The following is a 23170-nucleotide window of genomic DNA, read 5'->3' on the forward strand; positions in this document are numbered from 1 at the left end:
GCTATCAAGGATGCCAAAGAACCGACTGCAGCGTGAGCCGTACTTGTGGAGTGAGCTCCCGCTGCCTGCGCTCATGTCGCGCTTCTTCCTCTTCTCTCAAAACCTTCCCGCGGCCCACAGGCTGAGCAGGAACTTGCTTTACAATACCATCCGCCGCACTGGTCACCGTATCCCAGTCCCGATGACAGGCGGAGTGAACACGATAACGCAACTCCGTCGCGTGCGGGAAACAGTTGATGAAGGTGGCCAAGTTGCTAAAAGGAAGGCGGCTAATTGTGCTTCACGAGAACGACGTCACCTACTTGGAGCTTGGCTGATGGCTTAGCTATGGCTTCGTGAGTGAGTCGGAGCAGCAGCAGGTATTCCCGTATCCGAGGGAGCTATGTTCGTCTGCGCAGCTCGCGACCAGTCTACAAGAGTTATGGTGGCCGAGTTTCTGCGACCGGTCCGTTTTCTCTGCTTGGCCAAAAATGCGCCGATGCTAGATGCCTTGGCTCCGCTCTCAGCGAGAGGATTTAAAATTCAAAATGTAGCGACCTTGTGCGTACCCAGGACGACGCTGTTATCTTTGTGGTCCCAGTGCATAGCGAGCACTATGAAAACAGGCTTAGACTGGTCTCAAAATTACGAAATCTTGGGGTCGCAATTTCTGGTTCTTGAACGATGAGGGGCCTTTCATATGAGCGGTTTAGTTTGCAAACCCGCTGTTCCAAATGTCGGATGGTGAGGTAATTGAACACGAAGTTTCCCAAAGTGCCCTGAATTCGCACAGCTCTCAGGTGCCGCGTGAACGAGACGTCAATGCCTGCGGTATCGTTTTCCGGGGGCGATTCTTCAAGCGAAAGAAAGAGTGCGCTCCAGGGATACGGTCGAAAGGCTTGTGCTGTCGACTTGAGAACCTTGTACAGTCCGTCCCAGAACTGTCGCCATGGCTGTGAAAGTGGCCGAATTTTCCAACATTGCCCTTTTGCCACGTTCCAATACTCGTCTGAACCTATCAACACGCTGAAATGGCGCTCCTGAAACGTGGCCGAAAGCCGGGTATCAGCAGCAACTTCACAGTGGCCACGCATTAATAATCTCTTTCCTGATGGGCGAGATTTTCATCGTGCAGATATTGGGGACTTCCAGGGCCTCGACTGTGATGTTCTGGCCGTCGTGCTGACTTTTAAGCGTCAAGGACACCAGGTTGCACGAAACATGTGTGCTAGTGCGAGTATTTCCGAGAGTAGCAACGGTGAGACATTCGACCCCGTCGACGGTACAAGTGAGTGCACGAGACACATCGCGTCGGATGAAGGTCCGCTGACTTCCAGAATCCTACAAAAAGAGAAAGAGAAGCTGGCGGCATGTGCTGGGGCCCATGCACGACCTCTGTGTAGAAGTACTGGCGTTTGTCCCGTAGCGCTGGTCGACGCGGAAGTCACCACATTGGTTGTCTCGAGTGTCACCCTGTCTCACCGGCTGTGATCTTGCCTTCTGCTGTCAGTCAAGAACCTTCCCGCAGGGCGTTGGATGTCACACAGATTCGTAAACTTGCGACGTGAACAAAGGCCGCATATCAGACTATTCGCTGACCTGCACTGCTTTGTAAAATGGTTGCCCTTGCCGCATCTGAAGTAGCACTTGCTTGCCTGCAGACGCTTTCGATTCTCCTCGGGCGACATTGTTGCTCTGCAGTAGGCGATGTCATGGTCCCGAGTGTTGCAAAGTTGACACCCGTGTAGTCCCGAGGGCGCAGACTGGGTACCGAGAGTCATCACGGTTGGCGGTTGGATGCGCAGAGGCGATGACTGCAGTCTCCCCTGGCCGCGGCGTGTGAGTTCAACAGTACGACAGGGCCCACTCCCCTCTCGAATTTCACCTGGAGGCGGAAGAAGTCCAGGATTAATTTGATTTTCTTGGACCTGGCGGAAGGGAACGCGAAGACCTTGAATGCGTCCTACGGCACCCCCTTCAGCCCTTGCCGGTACAGGAGGCCCAGGTCGTGCTGCAAGGTCCATAGCAAAAAGCGCTGGAGCACGACGGAGTATTGGTCCAGGGAGATCCCCAGGCCCTCCAAAAGCATTAATGCGAAAGGTGACCGTGTCGTAGATGACCCGGAGTTTGCCGAGGTCGGAAGAGCACTGTAATGGCTCCAGGGTGAAAACACTGTCCAGGGTGAAAACACCCACCAGAAGATCCTTACGCCGGATTCGGTTTGTGATGACCGACGGCGAAGTCATAGTGGTCGTTGGCCAGCCTGATGCCATCAGTCGAGTCCGTGGCGGGACTGGCCAAGTACGACCGGAAGTACTTAAACTTCTTCATGCGTGGCAAGGTTGCCTTTGAGTGGACGCCGGAATCGTACTGGTCCCACAACGCTTGCCAGTTGGGTTTCTCAACCAGAGATTTGTGTAGCGAAAGGGAACGTGGAAACAGGACGTCTGGCTATCAGATGCCAACGAACTCACTGCCGCGTGAGACGCGCTCGTGGAGCGAGCTCCCGCCGTCTGCGCCACACTCTGCCCACTCACGGCGCCCCGGACTCTCAACTACACTCTCTCTGTGACTTCCCGCGCTCCCCTGTTCCCACTTTCCCCACACCCACCCGCTGGGAGCAGGCCCTGCGGAGCTCGACCCTGGAGACCCAGCCACCCCCGCCACCAGAGCCCAACAGGTCGCTCTGGGCCTCCGCTACGTCCTCCCCCAGACCCAGCCGTAAATAAAGTGGTTCTCTCTCTCTCTCTCTCTCTCTCTGTCGTGACACGCTTCTTTCTCTTTATTTAACAAGTCCTTCCGACGGACATCATCCTGCTATTTCATTAGGAGCGCAAGACCTGTGCTTCGAGTGCGGCTAAATCGAACACACACGGCGACTCATCCCGTAAAACAGCCCCGGCGCAGCCCGAGCCTCAGCTGCTCTTGGATTTCTTCGAGGACCAGCTTTTCGCGTAAGGTCATTGCCGAACACGCCGCTCAGAAAATTCATCGCACGTCACAAGAAGGACGTAAACCCAGCTATCCGCTTGATGTTCCCACAAAGACCTCTGCTCTGCAAGGCTCAGTGAGCCTGCCTCAGCCGTGCTTGTTTTGCCATTTTTAACACCACTCTTCCGAAGCATGCGATTCAAAAGAATGTAGCTATTTGCACAACAAGGAGACAGTCGCCAAGGTTTGACTAAGCTTCCGTTGCCTTAAAGAAGCCGTGCAGAGGAAATACTGAAAAAATTAAAAAAGTTCAAATTATTTATTTAAAAAATTACTTAATAGAAGTTTTATTCGAACAATTTCGTGTTTTGTGCGGCTCCCAGATCTTGTCCGAAAGCAAACGACGAAAGCAAAGCATTCACTGAAAATTAATCAATTTAGGTTAAAAGTTTGAATATATCGGCAGATCGTGTGTTTTCGGGACATCTGCAATGAAGTCATATGTGCTGGGGAGCCTTGTTTACAGTTAGTCAACCTAGATGGTACCACCATACCGCGGGGGGCCGTTTTCTGCGTTTGGTTTTGACCGTATTTGTACCAGGCTCGTTTTTCGTAAAGTAGAAAATATACGTTTCTTGAAACATGGTGTTCGCTCGACATATATAGTTACGTTAGGCACCGTCGCTTACGCCGATCAGTCAGTGTCGTCTGCGACAACCCCAAAGCACCGCAGTGCTGTGCAGCTAATAGAACATAGTGCGTGCAGTACCAACACCAGTACGCATCGCTACTTCTTTGTTTACGTGCATATTCGCAGCTTCCACTGTTTACCCCACCGTTCTTACTGCTATAAAAAGAAGGTGCCTTATATGTAAGCGCAAATACCTCTTTCGGCAAGCTAATAAGCACTCGTAATATTCAGCCAACTGCCGAGCTGGCTGGTATGACATCATAGGTTCTGTTCCGGGAAATGAGCTAGTGGGTGGTATGGTCGTTCTCCTTTTTCTTAATTATGCAGCCGAATTGATGGAAGTGTGCGTTAAAAGTGGTGCCAGTATTATTCCAACGAGGCAATCTTTCAACTGAACCAAACTTGTGTTTTGTCTGCATGGCCCCTTTAAGAAGGGCAACTTGACGAAGGATTGCAGAAGCCCGTTAAAATGTTGCAAGTGCACGATAGAGCCCGAAACAACCGTGCGCACCGCAGACAGCACTAATGACGACATGTAAAACGGAACGTCCACACTGGTCAACCTAGTCTGCAAACAAGCAGGCTCCATCACGCACCTGCAGACTCCCCAAAACTACTACCACGGACAACGCGACAACCACAAGACTTCATCTGTACGGACGATCCTCTCATTGGAAGCGACTTCCCTACTGGAAAAGTGATCGAGATGCAGAAGGACGAGCTCTTCCGGGAATCTTCAATGAACACACATAAATTGGCCACCAACGACCTTGTTGTATCTGCCGCCTCGGAACAAGGAACAGTTTCTAAAGAAAAATTCTATTGCTCATCTTGTGGATCCTCAAACGTGGTATGGCTTCACTGCAGCAAGCAGTAGGGCATCTTTTCGTTCTAGCCCCAGATCATCCTGAACTCCAGGTAGGATGCGCCAAAGGATAGACGACATCTTGGTGAGCCAATGTCTGTAAGACAGAGTGAGTCGAAAATAAACCAACGGAAAAAGAAGCCACAAGCCAGGAGACGCTAATCGGAGCAAAAAGTAAGGTGTCAGGGGACAATTGCCGGGCTTCAGACACGGTACACAACAGAAGTGAAGACGCAAAACATCCATGGACGAAAACACAAAGAAAGGGCAGTAACAGCACGCCCTATGCGAACGTCCAACACCTACAAGAAACGTTTTCCGTTTACAGCAATTTTTCCCTTGTTTAAAAACCATTCCTGCTCGTGCCTTCAGAAATTGACTCTGGTTTGCAACACCGTCGACCGATTGTGCGAAGCAGCAGGTTAGGCGGTGGAAAGGATAGCGGCGGAGAAGGTGCTATGCGGACAGCGAAGCACTAATGCACAGGAACCTCAAATCCAACCACGCAAAATGACACTTGTTGAAGAACGACAGTATTGCTCTGCTCTGGAAACACGGCTTCCAAGACAACTGTGGACATTGGCCCAAATAGAACAGTCCATCGGCGGGCTGAAAGTAGTCGTCAGGTCCTGCTCTTTAGGTTTGCCCTGCGGCACTGCAGTTCATTACAGCTTCTCCAGCCTTCGAAAGCCACTAGCTTCATCTGTGGGCGGGGGTGACTGTTGGGATTTCCTAGTCTTCACCCCTTCTAGGAGACGACGCTGATCATCACCATTTTCGTTGTACTCCTCATGAGCTGTCGCATACTGTCGTGGCTGCACCGGCTCTCCCCATTGTAGCACATTCCATTTAAAGGCTCATATCATGAAGATGTGTCGCTGCTCTCTCTAAACAGCGTGCCGCAGTTGGAGGGCTCAGAGGTCCAACAGGTGGAATAGTATAAAGCGCCTGCGCTAACCACCTTTTCTCACATCGTGTCTCGCTGTCAGCAGCAGCGGAATCCGGCTTTTTAGGGGTGAAGCTCCATTTGCTCGGGTCAAGTCCCTCGGCGCGCCTTGTCCACTAGTTCTCTTACTCGGGGCAAGTCCCTCGGCGCGCCTTGTCCACCAGTTCTCTTGCTCGGGGCAAGTCCCTCGGCGTGCCGTGTCCACTAGTTCTCGAGGCGACCGCTAGAGGCGCAGCTGTTCAATAGTTCATCGGTCGCCCGCTAGATGGCGCGCCGCGCGGCACACACCTGCACTCCTCCGTCTCTGCTGCTCCGCTGCATACTCGGGCGCGCTACCCATCATGAACACCTTGGAAGCGAAGGCAGTGGCTCGGAGAGCTCGCACGCGGCAGCTATGCGGGCTCACCGCGGTGGGACCCCGCGGTGAGAGCTCGCGAGGCCGAAGAAAGACGCCAGCGTCGGCAGCTATCGCAAGCCAGCACCACCATCCATCCGGAGGCTTCGTGTATATAAGTATATCTACAATCACCCCTATAACAACGTGTGGAGACTTTATATGATGTGTGGGTAAATATTTCACGATTTTACCGATAAGCATTTGACCTTCGCCCCACTTATTATCATTCACTTCGTGGAGATGGCGGAATTTTTTGTTCACGTTTCCAGTCTATTTACTTCAACCCCTTTTTACGTTTTTTTTTTGTTTTTTTTTCTCTGGTCCGGTAAGGAAGTGATAGCGCATGGTGAACAAAGCACGGCGGTTTCTTTTTTATCGCTTCCCCAATATTGCTAGGCCTGGAATCCTGCTTTGTTCGGAAGGAAACATCTTCATGGATACCTGACAAACAACCCTAGATAGGCGCCACCAGACTAGGGGTGCGCTCTGGAGTCTGACCATCCTGGTGTAGTTCTAGGATAAGACGTCCATCACTGATCCCCATCAACGTTCCTGTCGGCCTTCTCTTTCCGGAAGCCGTACACCACCTGGCCAAGGCAACGGTCAGGACAGCAATACAGCAGACTTAATTAGGAATCTCAGAATACGGATATGCGCCCTCTGCAGCTTGAACTTTTCCACGTTCAATGTGTGAACTGTTTGGCTAGGAAGGCTACGCTGCGCTTCTAGTACTCTTGCAAACAACTTAGATATCATACCAGTAAGTAAGCTTAACAGAACAGGAGGTTTATAGGTTTATGGAGTTTAATAGGCGGCATATTCCTATTTCTGAAGATCCCCAGTAAGGAAGGTCCACATGGTGGGATTTTCGATCCAGAGGGAGGCAGCAAGGAAGAAAGAAATTCTCAGAATCAGCAAAAAAATTGAATTTGTTGCAAGCAAGCTTAACAAATGATGTGGGTTGAAGTGGTTCCAGCCAACGCAACAACCCAAGCTCCGATAATGAGGCCGTAGAGAGCTTTTACGAGAGAGTAGAATGGGCAGTGATTAAGTCAATGTCACAGTTCAAGATTTAATAGCAGGTTTTGAAGCAGAAGGGGGCGAGAAACAAATAGGAAATATGTGAGTCGTTAATTTTGGAAAAGGCAGTCACGAAAATTCCTCAGGAGACATACAAGATGTATTTGCCCACAACGAATTATTTGAGGCAAATTACCGTTATGCCGCAAACAACCTAATTAAAAACGGACATGCAAAACCCCCAACTGTTTAGGCAAAAAAAAATAACTGATTATGAGGTTCACGCGCCCGCATTACACAGGCGATGATCCCCGCCGTAGTGGAGGGCTCCGGATTAATTTTGACCCACTGGGGATCCTTTACGTGGGCCTAAATCTTGAATCCATTGGAGTTTCCGATTTTGCCACCATAAGAAAAGCGGCCGCCACTGCCGCGAATCGAACACGCGTCCTTGGGCTCAGCAGCACAAAGCCATACCCACTGAGCCACCGCGGTTGGATTAACAAAAACGTAAAATTGATGCTATTCTAAATAGAAATTTATGTACTGTGCAGGTGGTTGATGTGATAGAAAAGGAGGACGGTAAGGGCAAATCTTTAGAGCAAGGGCCAATTTTAGGAGGGCAAGACGGAAGATAGGCTAACGTAGAACGCCTAGCATGGAGTCTGTAAATACCAGGACGCAGGAGTTTAAAATGACCATTCGAAACAAATTTGCCCTTTTAACCGAAGCCATCAGGGTGATATGGGACATGTAATAAATCACAACATAACGACAGTAATGGGAGTCATAATCGGGTGTTGGGGAGCAGATTGTACGAAATGAAGTTGCAAATTAGTTGAGAAAAAAGGAACTGGTTATCAATCAAAAGAACATATAATTTTCTAGAACAGCGGAGAAAATTGAATTGGCAGAGCTGTCGAAATTGATAATCCGAGTGAAAGCTGATGCCACTCGTGCGTGTAAATGGGGATGATTGAGGACACGCTGCAGGGTGGAGGAAGCTAAAAGCGACAAAAAAACCAGCTGTTGGCCGACACAGATGGTACGCTCTCCGAAACAGACAGGGTGGTTTACGCACAACGTGGCTTAATTTTGACTGCCTGGCGTTCTTTAATGTGCGCCGAAATCAGGACACACGGGCGTTTTGCTTTTCGCATCCTTCTGAAAAGCAGCCACCGTAGCAGGGGTCGAACCCGCATCCTTGACCTCAGCAGCACAACGACTTACCCACTAAGACAACGCGGCGGATTTCAGATTAGCCGGCGAGGTCGTCCTCAAAACACGCTCCTGATAATGAACCAGAACAAAACTGCAGGTGAAAGCAACATAGATGTGAATCACATAAAGGAGGGAGAAGATGTGTTAGGAAAGGTGGAAAATTACTCTCAGAGTGCCTAAACAGCTTAAAGTTCCCACATGATTAATCAGCAGGGTGTCAAAGCTCAGGAATTACAAACCCACCAGCCTGCTTTTGGTTGTATTTGGAGTGTGTACAAAGCGCATAAGCTGAATAAGCGACGGCGAAGAGTTTGAACAACCGAGCGAACAGGCCGAACAGCCGAAATTAAAAACCGATACTCAACAATTGGTCACATCCATGTTTACAATCGCGTAATAGAAGTAACTACGCGCTATAATAAAGCCTTTACGTGGCCTTTACACACTGAGTACAAACGCTTGATTCAAAAGACACCACAGGAGCGCTGGTAGCCATAAAGGACCAGAAAATAAGACCTATACCCGACTACTCAGCGACATATATACTGTGTTTACGGCCAATATAATCTTGGAAAAGCACATCGAAATGTTCCGGAACCGAAAGGGAGTAGGGCAGGGTGAATCCACCTTGTTTAGTTTTGTTGACAGCATGCCTGGAAGGGGCATTTAAGAAGCTTGACCAAAAAAATGTTTACTGATTATTGGGAAACACGAGGGTCGCCTGATCTCTGGGTGATTTTTGTCCAGGGAGTCTGCGGAAGAGCTGCAAAAAATGCCTAAAGACCTGCAATCAGAAATTGTGGCTGTAAGGCTAAGGATAAATGTGAATAAATCTAAACTATTCGAAATATAAAAGGCTTCAAACGTCCTCTCCAGCCGAGGTAACGAAATAGTAGAAGTCTCAGAATATAACTCCCTTGCGCAGGTGTTCAAAGCGGATCCAAACCGAGAGAAATAAAATGGCAACCAGAGAACCTCCAGGGGACCTCCAGACTGGCTACCGAGAAACTGAACTAGGAGGATGGGACGCCGTTTACTCGATAGGGGATCAAACAAGAAATTACGGAGGGAAAGAATCGGCCCATGTGTCGGAGGATAGGAGCGTGTGGAGGTCATAGCGAGATGCCTTCCTTCTTCAGTGTACCTGAATAGGCGGCGGATGATGATGCTTTAGGAATGCAACAGTATCTTGAGGGCTATTGTTCCGGCATCAGAGTTGATAATCCACCAATCACAAACTTGTGGTCCCATAATAATTCATTAAAGATGCTGTCATACGCAAATGGTACTTATCACTGTATATTTTACCTGTATTCGGCGTGCGACAACGCTTGACGCTATGGCATACTCAACGACCTTAAGTCCTTTAAACAAAGTAAAACTTTGAGACAGACTACTTACTAAATAATTTGTGCTTTATATTGAAGCCTATTCATAAACGGAAGAGGCTATTGTGACGTGGAAATTTCTGTACAAGGTTTTATACAACGGAATCAGCTATCGGTTTAACTGAAGCCATGAGGAGAGAAAACATGATATAAGGGGTTTTACTATTCCTTTGCTTTTGGCCTGCTTCGTGGCGCGGTTTTTCTCTTCTACAATTCTTTACAAACTCTCCCCAAAGCCACTAGTTCAAAGTGAAGCTTTCTATGAATCACTGATGGGGACGTTGCCCCTAATGCACTGCAGAAAAGCCACCTTTTTCTCACGGAGGTGATGATCGTGTGTGAAGTGAGCGATGGTTGAAACCCGAATATTTTTGTGGCCGGAATCCAATGTATTCAAACTCCAAAGTCAAAGTCCAAAATCCCAAGTGTCACATCGAAAATGTAGTGCAGGAAAGCCAACTTACACAAGAGGTTTCTAGAAAGACACATCAAGTGCTTCAAAAAAAACGCTTCCCGTGGTTGGAATTAAATCTGGGTTGAAACCAACGTCTATCCGAATACACTATTCCGACATGGTCGAAGCATTGTGGGTTTCGGACTTTGGATTTGGCTCACATAGCATGGCAGAGCGCGTTGCGTGGTAACCATCTTTCTCTCAAGAAAGGGGCTTTGATTTTCTGCTAATTTCCCGTCATGCTTTCATTTATTTCTCCACAGCGGGACGCTACAAAAATGCTGCGGTATATTGTCTCCAAGATCAGCCTGAAGTTTCTTGCCCTCGCTTTCACACTACAAGGTCGATTTTATCAGCCCAGTGAGCCTGACCTTGGATACAGCCAAAGTAGCAATTTTGACGTCTTCAAGCCCTGTCAAAAAACATACTCCACCCAGTTTGTGGTTCCTGCCTCCGTAAGCTTTCTCCATATTTTTGCCAGTACCCGACAGTTTCTCGACGTCTGCTTGTCGAAATCTAAGTCTTAAACTGCACTCGCCGCACAAATCGAGGTTGACGTGTTGGCGGACAATGCAGATTTTGTTAATCCTACGAGCGACATAGTATAACAGCATTTTAACTACACCAGTTTGTATACTTGGGACCAGCCTTCCGCTTTTGTTAAGCTATTCAGCAAAACGTGGAGAAACATCACAACACTTGTATGCTTAAGGTTCAGGGTTCTGCCACTCCATGTTCGATCTTGGAATCAAATAAAAACAACCCATTAGCAAGCAACTGTTGACTCAGACATATCGATAAAACTGCGGAAGTGAGGCAGCTGAAATCATCCAAAAACAAGTTTTAATGTTTTGATCTACATAACACACCCGGGAGAGCCGCGGTGCACTGCCGAGTTATGATATTCATAATTCCGTGAGGATGATGTCTTGAAGCTCTCTTTTCGCTTTATAAACTCCAAGACATCTAGCCGTACCAATTCAAAATGAGGGAACGTAACTTTCTGCGGTCTTTATATAACTACCCTTAGGTTTTTGAATGGTGTTTCAGTTGTGTAATCTGCTATGGCTTGGACAATCCAGATAAATTGCTACTTTAGAAGACGTGTGACGTAGGTGCTACGGCTGATATTTGATAAAACTTCACTCTACAGAGGACGTTATGAATGAGCCTCTTCATGACCAGACAATGCATAAAGCTGTCACCAAACAAAAACTAGTGTCTTGGAATGTAATTTATCTGGCTACATCAAGACGTACTTATAACTTACGTCGGCTGCTGCGAAGAGAGTGAATGGGCCCACAAGTGTTTAGGCACTTGTACTATGTGGACAAATATTTTTGTGCAAAGTCGTCGGTTTGTTGGTAACATAGTAGCTATTAGTACCGGGACCAGTGAAAAAACGAAGAAAACAGGCTTTATTTTTGTAACATTGTTCTGCAATATTTTAAATATACACAACGTTGTTTAAGCCGGAACATATACCTGATGTGGTCTACACACTGGGGGAGAGGTGTTTTTTATTTTAGCCTACATAAAAGAACTTCCGGCGACACGAAAACTCTTCTTGTGATGTCGTTATAACGAAAGCATGAGTAGGCAATTGCTGAGCGTTCACATGCTTTCTCATTATTATCAGCATCCTTCACATTTTGCATCTTTTTGTTCTCTCGGTTACTGTATCTCGGCACAAATCGGCATTCACATCGCCAAGCAAAAGGACACGTCGCGAAAACGTAGTCACCTATTCACCTAGTTACAACTTCTGTGTTTGCGCCTACAAAAAATAATCATAAAGCTTTATTATGTGAGTATAGCATGGTACATCTCTCTATACGCATCTGTTTTTGAGCCGATCTGTAATTGTAATACTCCGGCTTTTTTTGTGCTTAGCACGCTTTATAAGCTGGCCTTCCTACATTGTGCTCTGCATCTGCCCAGTCTGACTCAACGCGTTCTATTGCACTGAACATTTGAGTCGTGTTAAAAGCAGTCTGTAGCATTTACTAACACAACACTAACCAGCTACTTGTCACAGCATCCACTAGGTACTTAGAAAATGGAGGTAGTAAATGGAGCCCTTGTAAGTGTAAACTTACTAGTGAAGCAGGCAGTTAGTGCCAGTACCTGCAGCAGGGATGGCCAAGTGAATAGCACCCCCTTAGCTATATGCTGTTACTATGTGGCCATGTATAATATAGTAAAAAGGCCGACCTTCATCTAGTGTGTCCACAGTAAATTTTTAGACTTATTTGCGAAAAAATTAAAAAATCTTGTCCCATGTCTCACCGCTTTAAAAGATGTTTTAACTAATAAATTGTGTAAGGATGAAAAAAGAATACATGCCAATATACCCTGTGAAGGCGGTTGGAAAGCGAAGCTGTAAAAGACACCCACAATGATTACCCATGCGTCATCACATGAATTTACACACGGGGCTCTAGAATTAGTGAAAGCAGAGACAAAGCCACACGCTTTATTACTTCAAAGAGATATTTTTTGCTAAGGTTAAATCATTGCCTGAACCACGAATGGTGGTTGGTTGAGTTGGATTGGTGAAGCACATGAGTGAAAAATCTTTTTATAAAATTAAAGGAAGCTCAGTCATGGGGCTAGACGATCTCACTTCTCCTCCGCCTCTGCCGCCACCAACGGAGACGATGAGATCGGCGGAAGAGACGAAGGAAAGGTGAGATGCAATGCTATGCATTTGGGTGAGCTTCATTCAATTTTTACAAACTCCCAGAGCATGCGCAAGGCGTGCACACTGCGCTACACGTCCGTGGTTGGAGCGCACATCGGCACGAGAGGTCGCGTGACGCTATCACATGGTATTCAACGAGAACGCGGGGGTAAACCCACAGATGTGCTTCTGAGTGCATCGTCTGTCTCCCCCGTCCCTGCGTGGGCTTCAGTTGGTCAAATAACGGGCTCTCACTCCGCTGCTCTTTTCGTTCCAGGGTCGAGTCCTCGCGGTGCCAGTAACTTTTTTCATTTATTCACACGAGGTTTCTGTTGACACCACAGGTAGCGACAGAAACCTTGGGGAGTAGAGGTAAAAGTAGATCAGCTATCTTTGGATATGCAAAGCAAAAGCTTGGCTTAGTCAGGTTGAATCTAGGTTTCGCTTGGTTAACCATTGATGTAGCTCTATTGCGACCATGGCTGAACGCTGTTTGGTGCCGTGCAACACTCACAGGAGGAGGGCCGGCCTCGCTTTCATTCAAGGCGAACGCAGCATTCGTCTTCCCCGATCGCAAGACAAGTCGCGAAGCCCGAGACGACGTAGCGGCGCGCGAGTGGGAGGCTTGGAGGTTCCTCGGCTGCCTATCAGCAGAGCGGCCACGACCGCGACCTGATCCCTTAAGCAGAATATATAAACAGGACCTTGCGACTAGCGCCGAAAGCGGACCCGCAATTCACGTGATGCGCTGCGAGGGTGTGTCGCAGGGGGTGTGTATGCGGTGAAAAGAAGGTGATCTTGCGCATCCGCGGCGAAACCGCGTGGCGAGAGTATTAAAGCTTTGCTTTAAACGTTGATGTATTCAAAACTGTTCGAAACTCCCGGATCCGCTGGCAATGACCATACATGTCCCTATTATTTAGCGCGAAAAAAACGGCAGGTGCAGGTCCGCACAGGAGTAAACGGAGTACATGATGTTAGTTGTGTAATAAACGGCCACCGGATGGTGCCACGTGTACTGCAGCGCGCATGCCTGCTCAAGAGACCCCGTGACTCACCGCAGAGTGCGCGCACCGTCCTGCGCTTTTGTGGCTTTTGTTTTTTTTTCGTTTGTACGGGCGTATTGTCTTACTCCCGCGCGCCGCGCGCTCGCGCGTATTACGTTTCAATAAAGAAGATGGTAGCTTGACGGCCGCTCGTCGTTTCTTTCGGCTCCTCGCGAAGCTGCCGCATTCTGTGCTCTTCGCATTGTGGTCATGCTGCACACACCACAAAACTAACAGGTTATGGGCCCAGGACGGTGCATCGACCATCATTGGCGAAGAACTGCAACGGACTGCTTTGTGATGAGCTGCGAAAGTTTCGACCATGAAGAAGCGTGAACAGTCAAGCCACACCCATTTCTCTGCTTCACGTGCTACAGTCCAGGGAAGAAGTTCCAGCGACAAGCGTGTGGGGTGGTGAAAGTGTCGGGACGAAGTGACTGACGAAAGGTGTGTGCCTAATCACGAAGAGTGTGAAACAGGGCGTGTGGTTTTCGTTAGAAGGACGAAACGTCATACGACACCTGCTTCACTGCTGACGCCACTCGAGCTGGTGCTTACACAAGGCGGCGGTCACAGTAAGTGGCGGGACGACGCGGCTGCGGAGAAACGAAACTGTCGGGAAGAAGGGACTGACATTGCGTTGTGCTCTGCAGTTGTGGCGTGAAAAAGAAGAGTATTAGAAGTAGAGGTTGTGCGTTTGCCGAACTAGGGGAAGACCATTTCTGTTTGGCATTCCGTTCAACATCAAAATGGCAGCATCAGACGAGTTCAGGCTACCAAAGTTGGCGGCGGACAACTACCATACCTGGTCTATAAGGGCAAGAGCCGCTCTCGTGTAGGAGGGGTGCTGGGACGCCATCGAACCCTGTTATTCTGAGGAAATGGATAAAGAGTAGAAGGTAGACAACAAAGCATTGACCTTTCTATTCCTCGTCGTTGAGGACAATTACCTGGATGACATCGGCGAAAGTAAAACTGCGAGACAAGCGTGGACGACGCTTGATGAGATGCACTCGAAGTTTGGTCTTCTGCATATACTCCAGCTAATGCGTGATTTCTTCAACGTAAGGATGAAGAAAGAAGAATCAATGCAGAGCTACCTGGGAAGACTCATGGAGCTGCACAGAAAACTGTCAAGTGCAGGACATGCATTCACCGACAGAGAAGTCGCCTTGGTGATGCTTATGGGGCTTCCAGCGTCGTACGAACCGCTCATTCTCAATTTGGAGCCGGACGAAGAGCAACTGAGCACGAAGGTAGTGAAGACGAGGCTGCTCATTGAAGAAAAAAGAAAGCTGCGTCGCAATGAAGAGAGCGTCGACAACGACGACAGTCAGACTAGGGCGCTGGTCAGCAAAAGTTGTTCCACGTCCGACAGCAAGCAGCAAAACGACAAGATGAGCTATCAGACTGCTCATAAGAAAGACGACAAGATTCGCAAACGGACGTCAGGTGTCCAAAAGAAGAAGGTGCGATGCTTTGCTTGTGGCAAGATCGGTCATATAGCGAGGGACTGCGACCAGTTTCCGGATGAAGAGAAGGACCAGAAAAAGAAGAGAAGTCTTCCACACGCAAAAATAGCAACGCATATGGCCTTGTGTGCGAAGGACGAGGCAGCGTCACACCCCGGTGTATGGCACCTTGACAGCGGTGCTACTGATCACATGACGTCCGAAAGGTCAAAGGTCACCGACTTCATGCCATGCCAATCAGCAGTGGAGACCGCAAATAGAGAGTCCATCAAAGTCGAAGGGAAAGGAAGAGTCGAGATTCAGCTGTCTGAGCAGTGCGGTGGGACAAACATCACGCTCGAAGATGTCCTGTATGTGCCTGCTTTGAACGGGAACCTCCTATCGGTTGGAAGGATTGAGGAGCGAGGGTTGCAAGTTACGTTCGCTGCCGGCAAAGCCTTCGTTTCCAAAGACAACGGAGAAGTAGTCCTTACTGCCACGAAACAAGGGAGACTGTACACCGTTAAAGAAGCAAAGGTGTCGTCGAGGCTCGCCAAGACAAAAGACACATCTCTTTGGCATCGGCGGCTGGGCCATTTGCATCAGGATGCTGTTCGTAGCCTCTGCGGAACCGGCAAAGATCACATGGAGGATCATTGCGACGTTTGTCGCCTAGGAAAGCTGAGAAGAAGAAGCTTCCCGAAGGGAGAAGCAACTCGGGGCAAAGCGCCATTGGAGCTGATTCATTCAGATGTCGTCGGTAAAATCGTGCCGACATCCAAGGGCGGCTCAAGTTATTTCGTAACCTTCACTGACGACTACTCACGGTACACCGTTGTGTATCCTATGAAGGCGAAAAGCGAAGTGCTTCAGAGGTTCAAAGAGTACAGATGCATGGCGGAAAACTTTCACGACAGAAAAGTGAAGGTTTTACGTATTGACAACGGGGGAGAGTACACCAGCACTGACTTCAAGGAGTACTTGACTGAACATGGCATCAAGCACCAACTAACCATCCCTGGCACACCTGAGCAGAATGGAGTTGCTGAAAGGATGAAGCAGACATTGCTAGACATGACAAGGTGCCTCCTTATTGAGTCAGGTGTCCCCAAGGAGCTTTGGGCTGACGCCGTTGTCACTGCAAGCCGTATAACAAACAAATGTCCATCCAAAGCGATTGAAGGAAAGTCGCCGGAAGCTTTGTGGACAGGGGGAGAAGTGAAGCTGGACGGCCTCAGGGTGTTTGGATGCAGAGCATGGAGCGTGCGATGTAGGCTGCGGAAGAAGGGCAAATTGGATCCGAAAGCAGAGGAGTGCGTACTGGTCGGCTACCCAGAAGGGGTGAAAGGCTACAAGCTGTGGAATTTCGAAGAAGACCACTTCTTCGTTAGCAGGGACGTCTCTTTTGATGAGGATTGCTTCCCATGCAAGCATGTACAAGCTGCGACCACCAGCCCTAAGGTTTGCGACAGCACTGTTGAACCAGTAATGTTTCAAGTTGAAGCAAGCTCAGATGACCCACAGGACGCTGATAGTGCTGACCATAGCGATAGCGATGACCGAAACGACCGTGTAGCCGTTTCATCAGACCAAAACGAGCAAGCTATGCAACAGCCGTCCAACGCCACAGATGACAGTACTCTGGCACCGAGACGCTCTGAGAGACTTGCAAACAAAGAATTACGTTCAAGAGAATGCCCTGGGTGCTGTGTAGCCAGGCACAGCTTGAAAGACCCAGAGACGCTTCAGGAAGCTTTGGCTGCTCCAGACAAGGATGAGTGGAAAGCAGCCATGAAGAGCGAACTGGACAGCCTGAAGGCATCAGAAACATGGGAGCTTGTGCCACGACCAAAGGGAAGACAAGTCGTGAAATGCAAGTGGTTATTCCGTAAGAAGTATGACGCCAATGGTGACTTGGAGCGGTACAAGGCACGCTTGGTAGCATGTGGATACTCGCAAGTGGAGGGAATTGATTTCAAAGAAACCTTCTCTCCTGTAGTGAAGCTCAAGTCCATCAGAACGCTGCTGGCGATAGCCGTCGAAAGGGAGTGGAAAATCCACCAGGTTGACATCACTGCAGCATATCTGAACGGAACATTGAAAGAGGCCGTCTACATGGAACAGCCACAATCTTCAAGAGCCCGTGAAGATGGCAAGGTCTGCCTTTTGAAGAAGAGTTTATATGGGCTAAGACAGTCGGGGAGAGAGTGGAATCTCACTTTGGACAGTCTCCTGAAGTCGGAAGGGATGACAAGATCCAAAGCCGATCCCTGTGTTTATGTCAGCCAAGGAAAGGAGTCTACGTTGATGACCTCCTCATCATCGCAAAAGACGAGACAGAAATCGCTGATTTCAAAAGCCGGTTGGGTCGAAAATTTGACGCCAAGGATCTGGGAGAGGCTAGTCACATTCTTTCTATGCGACTGAAGAAAGAAGAAGGTGGGAAGTTGTCTCTTGATCAGACGGCTTATGCAGAGGATATTTTGGAGACGTTTGGCATGACAGATGCAAGACCAGCGTCATCTCCATTAGATCCGGGAAGCAAATACGAAAAAGGAGACAGCAGGAACCCGCCGAGAGAAGACCTAAAGTTTAGGTATAGGCAAGCAGTCGGTGCACTGCTTTACCTTGCTGGAGGCACAAGGCCGGACATCGCTTTTGCCACTGCATACATGAGCCAGTTCAGCGAGCACCCAACAGAAGAACACTGGAGTGGCATAAAGCACATTCTTCGCTACATAAAGGGGACGAAGAGTTATGCGCTTGTTTTCAGGAAAGCTGGAACTTGCGTACAAGCCTTTTGTGACGCAGACTGGGCCAGCGACCGAACCGATCGGAAGTCATTCAGCGGATACGTGTTTACGTTGGCTGGTGCTGCTATTTCCTGGAGCAGCAGAAAACAGCGATGCACTGAATTGTCAACTGTTGAAGCTGAATACGTGGCCATGTGCCAAGCCATGAAAGAAGCGCTCTGGCTTCAACAATTCTTGGGGGAACTTTCCGCAAGCGAATTTGCGCAAGAACCGCAGATTTTGAAGGTGGACAATCAGGGCGCTATTTCTCTCGCTAAAAACCAAGTGACTTCGGAGCGAAGCAAGCACATTGACCTCAAGTATTTCTTCCTGAGGGAAAAGATCGAAGAAGGAAGGCTGCAGCTACAATACGTTGAGTCGTCAACGAACAGCGCGGATCTTTTCACGAAGCCGTTAAATGGAAAGAAGACACATGCGTATTGTGAGTGCTTGGGAGTGAAAAGTGTGTGCTGTGGACTTCGTTCTCCGTAAATCGGTGGCAGTTCATTAAGGGGGAGTGTTAGTTGTGTAATAAACGGCCACCGGATGGTGCCACGTGTACTGCAGCGCGCATGCCTGCTCAAGAGACCCCGTGACTCACCGCAGAGTGCGCGCACCGTCCCGCGCTTTTGTGGCTTTTGTTTTTTTTTTCGTTTGTACGGGCGTATTGTCTTACTCCCGCGCGCCGCGCGCTCGCGCGTATTACGTTTCAATAAAGAAGATGGCAGCTTGACGGCCGCTCGTCGTTTCTTTCGGCTCCTCGCGAAGCTGCCGCATTCTGTGCTCTTCGCATTGTGGTCATGCTGCACACACCACAAAACTAACACATGAGGGGTTGCCGAAATGCATCGCTGCGCCTATAAACGCAGACGGGAAGCAACAAGCGGCGTTCCGGGGATGAGTGAGTTCAGCACCCGCTACCTTATCTGATATGTTTAATCGCGGCTGTGCTTACGTGTATGACTGGGCGGGCATAGAGACAGAAATAATACTTCTCTGTGGGGCGAGGCCGTTTTCAAAAGGCTGCGCTTGGCTGCATAAAGGCTCTGTTTACAGTCCCGCTCCCAGCCGTGAGCGGCAACCATACCCAGAGCTCTTTGGTTTTAAGAAACTATGCGCTACAAAACGGCCTTCTTGCAGGTAATGAAGACCAATAATCTGGACCCTGCTCAAGGGCGGCACTGTGCTGTCTACCTTCCCGGTTTCCCAGTGCCTGCCGTCGAGAATAATACAAATAAACCCACAAGAAAAATGTCGCTGAAGAATATACCCTGCCCATTTCAAGGGTACTATGTAGGAAATTTATCACTTTATGAAAGAATCACGCTTCAGATATTGATCTTTTGTTCAGAGTTGCCTTATTTGGGGAAATTAACTGAGGAGTGTTACGAAAAACAGGTTAATAGAATATAGTTCCGGGCCTAAAATTTTGCATGAGAAGCTGCCAAAACTATGCGGCCCGTGATCAGAAACGACATCGGTGGTTGCGCTTTATATCTCAGGAGGAGGCAAGTTTTGAAGCGCGCAACTTCCTCGAACTCAAAAAAATTGGTGCCGGATACTGGCCCAGCTGACGGCTGAGAGCGGCAATAAAACGAGCGGCATTGTACGGCTAGGCGTCGCCTTTTAATTGCACAATGTCACCCTCTGTCATACACGCCACCAGAGCTACGATTAAACACACCTGGCAGGGTGGTGTAACAGTGCGCCCGCGCACAACCGCAGTACGCCGCTCATTACTTCTGGTGGGATTTTCTAGGTGGCACCGCTACGGAATGCAGTCACCAGCCCCGTGCTCCTCCTTACTTCTGCGGGGACCGGTACATACATTTGAGGCAAAATATACCTACTCAATTGGCAGTCCCCACGTTCATTTTGTTAGGAATGCTCATTGAGTTGGTTTTTACGATAGTGAGCGAAAATTGTGTCCCCCCCGCACGGTGCAACTAACCTTGGTGACAGTATTGGCGACACCGCGGACCCCGAGACCTTAAACATAAGCTGTAGTTAACTTTGGCGATGTGTTTATAGGTGGAGGGGGAGAAACCGGGGAAGGTGAGAAACCACGAATGCTGGTCGTCGGAGTCGTGGTCAAGCTCCGGCGGATGGGCGCCGTGCGTTTACCTGGCAGGACGCTCCGGGACCTCTCAAGCTATGGAAAACTCAAAACCCCCTTCCAAACGTGATTGGGCCCTCAAAAGGGGCCGCACCGAAGATTCCTCCCCATCCCTTCCTGATAGCAACATTCCGAAACCTGACAACTATCCTCGATTTCTGGTTATAGAGCCAGTTGCCAAAACAAACTATGTTTCTTCCAAGTCTTTATTCTTGATCACTAAATTCCTGAAAGGCATTCTCGGAAAATCGTTCGATGCTAAGTAACTCCGAACCGGTGAACTGTTAGTCACTGTCAACAGTAAGCAACAAGCCACTAACCTCTAGACCCAAACCATGATGGCAGATCTGGACATCACAGTCACACCCCACCGTAGCCTCAACAGCTCACAGGGTGTAATTTATGAGGCAGATTTTATGAATGAGACCGAAGCCGATCTGCTGGAAGGCCCTAAAGATCAGGGCGTAACTGAAGTGAGGCATATCACCATCAGGCCAGATAATCAGGAAATCCTCAGAAAGCATGTAATCTTGGCATTCAACCGCTCCACACTTCCGGAATTCATTAAAGCCGCCTTCATTCCGTGCTAGCGTACATCCTGATTCCGCGTCGCTGTTACAAGTTCCAGCGGTTCACGCATGGTACTAGCTCGTGTCGGGGTCAACCGACCAGCGCCAAGTGCGCCCAACACCATCTCACTGATGATTGTACCTCTGATCAATTCATCTGTGCCAATTGCCAAGGAGCTCACGCTGCATATTCACGAACCTGCGAGCGGTTCAAAGTGGAGAAAAAATCATCAACATCAAGGTCACGGAAAACATCACCATCACAGATGCACGGAAGAGGTTCGCTTCTTTCCCTCTGGGGAGGTGCGACGACGCGGCTCGAGGGGGGGGGGGGACGGAGCGGCATGTGGTTTCAGCGGGAAACCAGTACCACAGTTCTGACAGGGTGCCGCCGCTGCCATCCCCCCGTCGGGTTGCCTCTGGTGGCCCGTCCCGCGCCCACACTGCTCGCTGAGCCAGCAGCGGCTGTGGTGGCAACCACGTCTGTTGGGGATGCTGCTGCATCCACTGCTTCCTGTCCACCGGGCCAAAGCACACGCGAGGGCGCGGAGGAGATGGAGATGGAGGCACCCGCGGCGGCAGCTCCCGCTCCCGCCGCATCTCCTGTGCCACCCGGAGCGCCCTTGACGCATTCGGCAGTCGCGGCTCGAACAAAGGGCACCGGAAACTGCGCCAAGTCCAGGGGGTCCAATCCGCCTGGTACCCTTGCCAAATATGACGACGAGATGAATGCGGGACCTCTCCGCCCTTCTTCCCTGTGGAAGAATCGGGTCCCTTCGTCCAAAGCTCCAGAGAAGGTAAAAAAACTTTTCCAAGAGTCCAAGCCCCGAAGGACCTTCATGTTCAATCGCGCTAAGTATACAAACGAAAGGACACTAACAGGACAGGGACGAAGCGCAAACTTGGAACTGTTTATTTAAAAAGACGACAGAAACGGGGGACACCTAAATATACACGCATGGTAGGCACTTTGCGGTTGCGCAGTAACACCGATAAAACCTAAAACCGTTAAAACCTAAAAGCAAACATGAAGGTGCAGAACCATATTACTCAGCCGACAACAATACACGAGAACACTAGCAGGAAAATGTGGGACTGACTGCTTGCCCTATGCTATATTTCTTATCATGGTAACTATCCCTGAATGAATATTCGCTCCTCACCAGGAAGCAGTATTGACGGAGTGCTAACACACTCTCCCTGTTCTGTGATTATGTGATATGCTTCTATCCTGTCTTATCTTGTATGCTTCTATCCTGTCTTATGTGATATCCTGTCTTTACCGCGTGCCAGAATGTGTGTGTTCTGAAACTGCGGTGTGCACTCGCGTGGTTTGCAAGTTTTGCAATGTAGTGGCAGGTTGCTCGTTGCCTGTGTTTGCTGACCTGCGTATCGGTTTTACTGTGCAACCGCAAAGTGCCGCCCATGTGGGTATGTTTAGGTGTCCCCCGTTCCTGTCGTCTTTTTAAATAAACAGATACAAGTTTGCGCATCGTCCCTGTCCTGTTAGTGTCCTTTCGTTTCTAGACTTAGCGCAATTGAACATGAAGCACCACCAACTATCCCCTTTCTACGTCCTTTTGAACCCGAAAAACGTTACATAACTTTTCCCACTCCAGTAGCTTTGAACACTTCATAATTAGGAGAGAAAACATAATCCAACAGAACTGCAAAGGCTTTCTTAAAAATCTTGACGAGGTATACGAGATACTGCATGCTAATCAGTCAAGCGTAATGTGTGTCCAAGAAACACACTTTATTTCCAATCAGACAAATTTCCTAAATTTGCACGGTATTCAGAAAGGCCAGGTATGGCTGCATGAACTGTTCTGGCAGCGTGGCAATAATCGCCCGGAAATCCTTAGCATGACACCTTATAACTCTGATCACAGTCCTTGAGGCTGCAGCAATTCGCACAATAATATTTAATTGGTTGATAACGGTATGCTTCATTTACATCCTTCCTGATTTTGCACTTTCAAGCTATTTCTTCGAGGCACTCTTTGACTAGCTGCCCGAACCATACACCGTCACAGGCGACCTTAATGCGCAAAATTTTCATTGGGTGTCTTCTCGTACGGATTCCCGATGTCACCTAATAAAGAGGTTTCTAAGATCCTCTGGAGCACCCCTTTTCAGCAAGAAATAGCCTACATACCATAACATAGTACCCAACACACTCATATCTTGATGTGGCTTTTGGTTCTGCAGTTATTTTTCCTTGTCTCGAGTGGGGTGTGGGCACTGACCACTTTCCCACCTTACTAACATATATAGATAAAGGCCCACGCAGTCCATCTTCCCCGAACAGGTTCAATGAAGCAAGAGCTAACTGGAATACATATACAGAGACATTCAAACTACACTACACAACCGTAAGACACCTCCACATCGAAGGTGCTTCCCAACTACTCAAGGTGCACATCCTCGACGCCACAGAAAAATCCACTCCCCATGCTTCTGGTACTTCGCGCCACCAGAGGAGGTCGTAGTGGAATGAGGACTGTGGGCGGGCTCGAGAGGCCCAGAATAAGGTGTGGGGTATCCTTCGTCGGCACCCCACGTCGGGTAACCTCCTTTTGTTCAAACGGGCAAAGACGATTGGAAAACGTGTGCGCCGG

Source organism: Haemaphysalis longicornis, unplaced genomic scaffold, assembly GCF_048455015.1.
Source record: "Haemaphysalis longicornis isolate Haplotype H1 unplaced genomic scaffold, Haemaphysalis longicornis Haplotype H1 scaffold_5, whole genome shotgun sequence".
Classification (NCBI taxonomy): Eukaryota; Metazoa; Arthropoda; class Arachnida; order Ixodida; family Ixodidae; genus Haemaphysalis; species Haemaphysalis longicornis.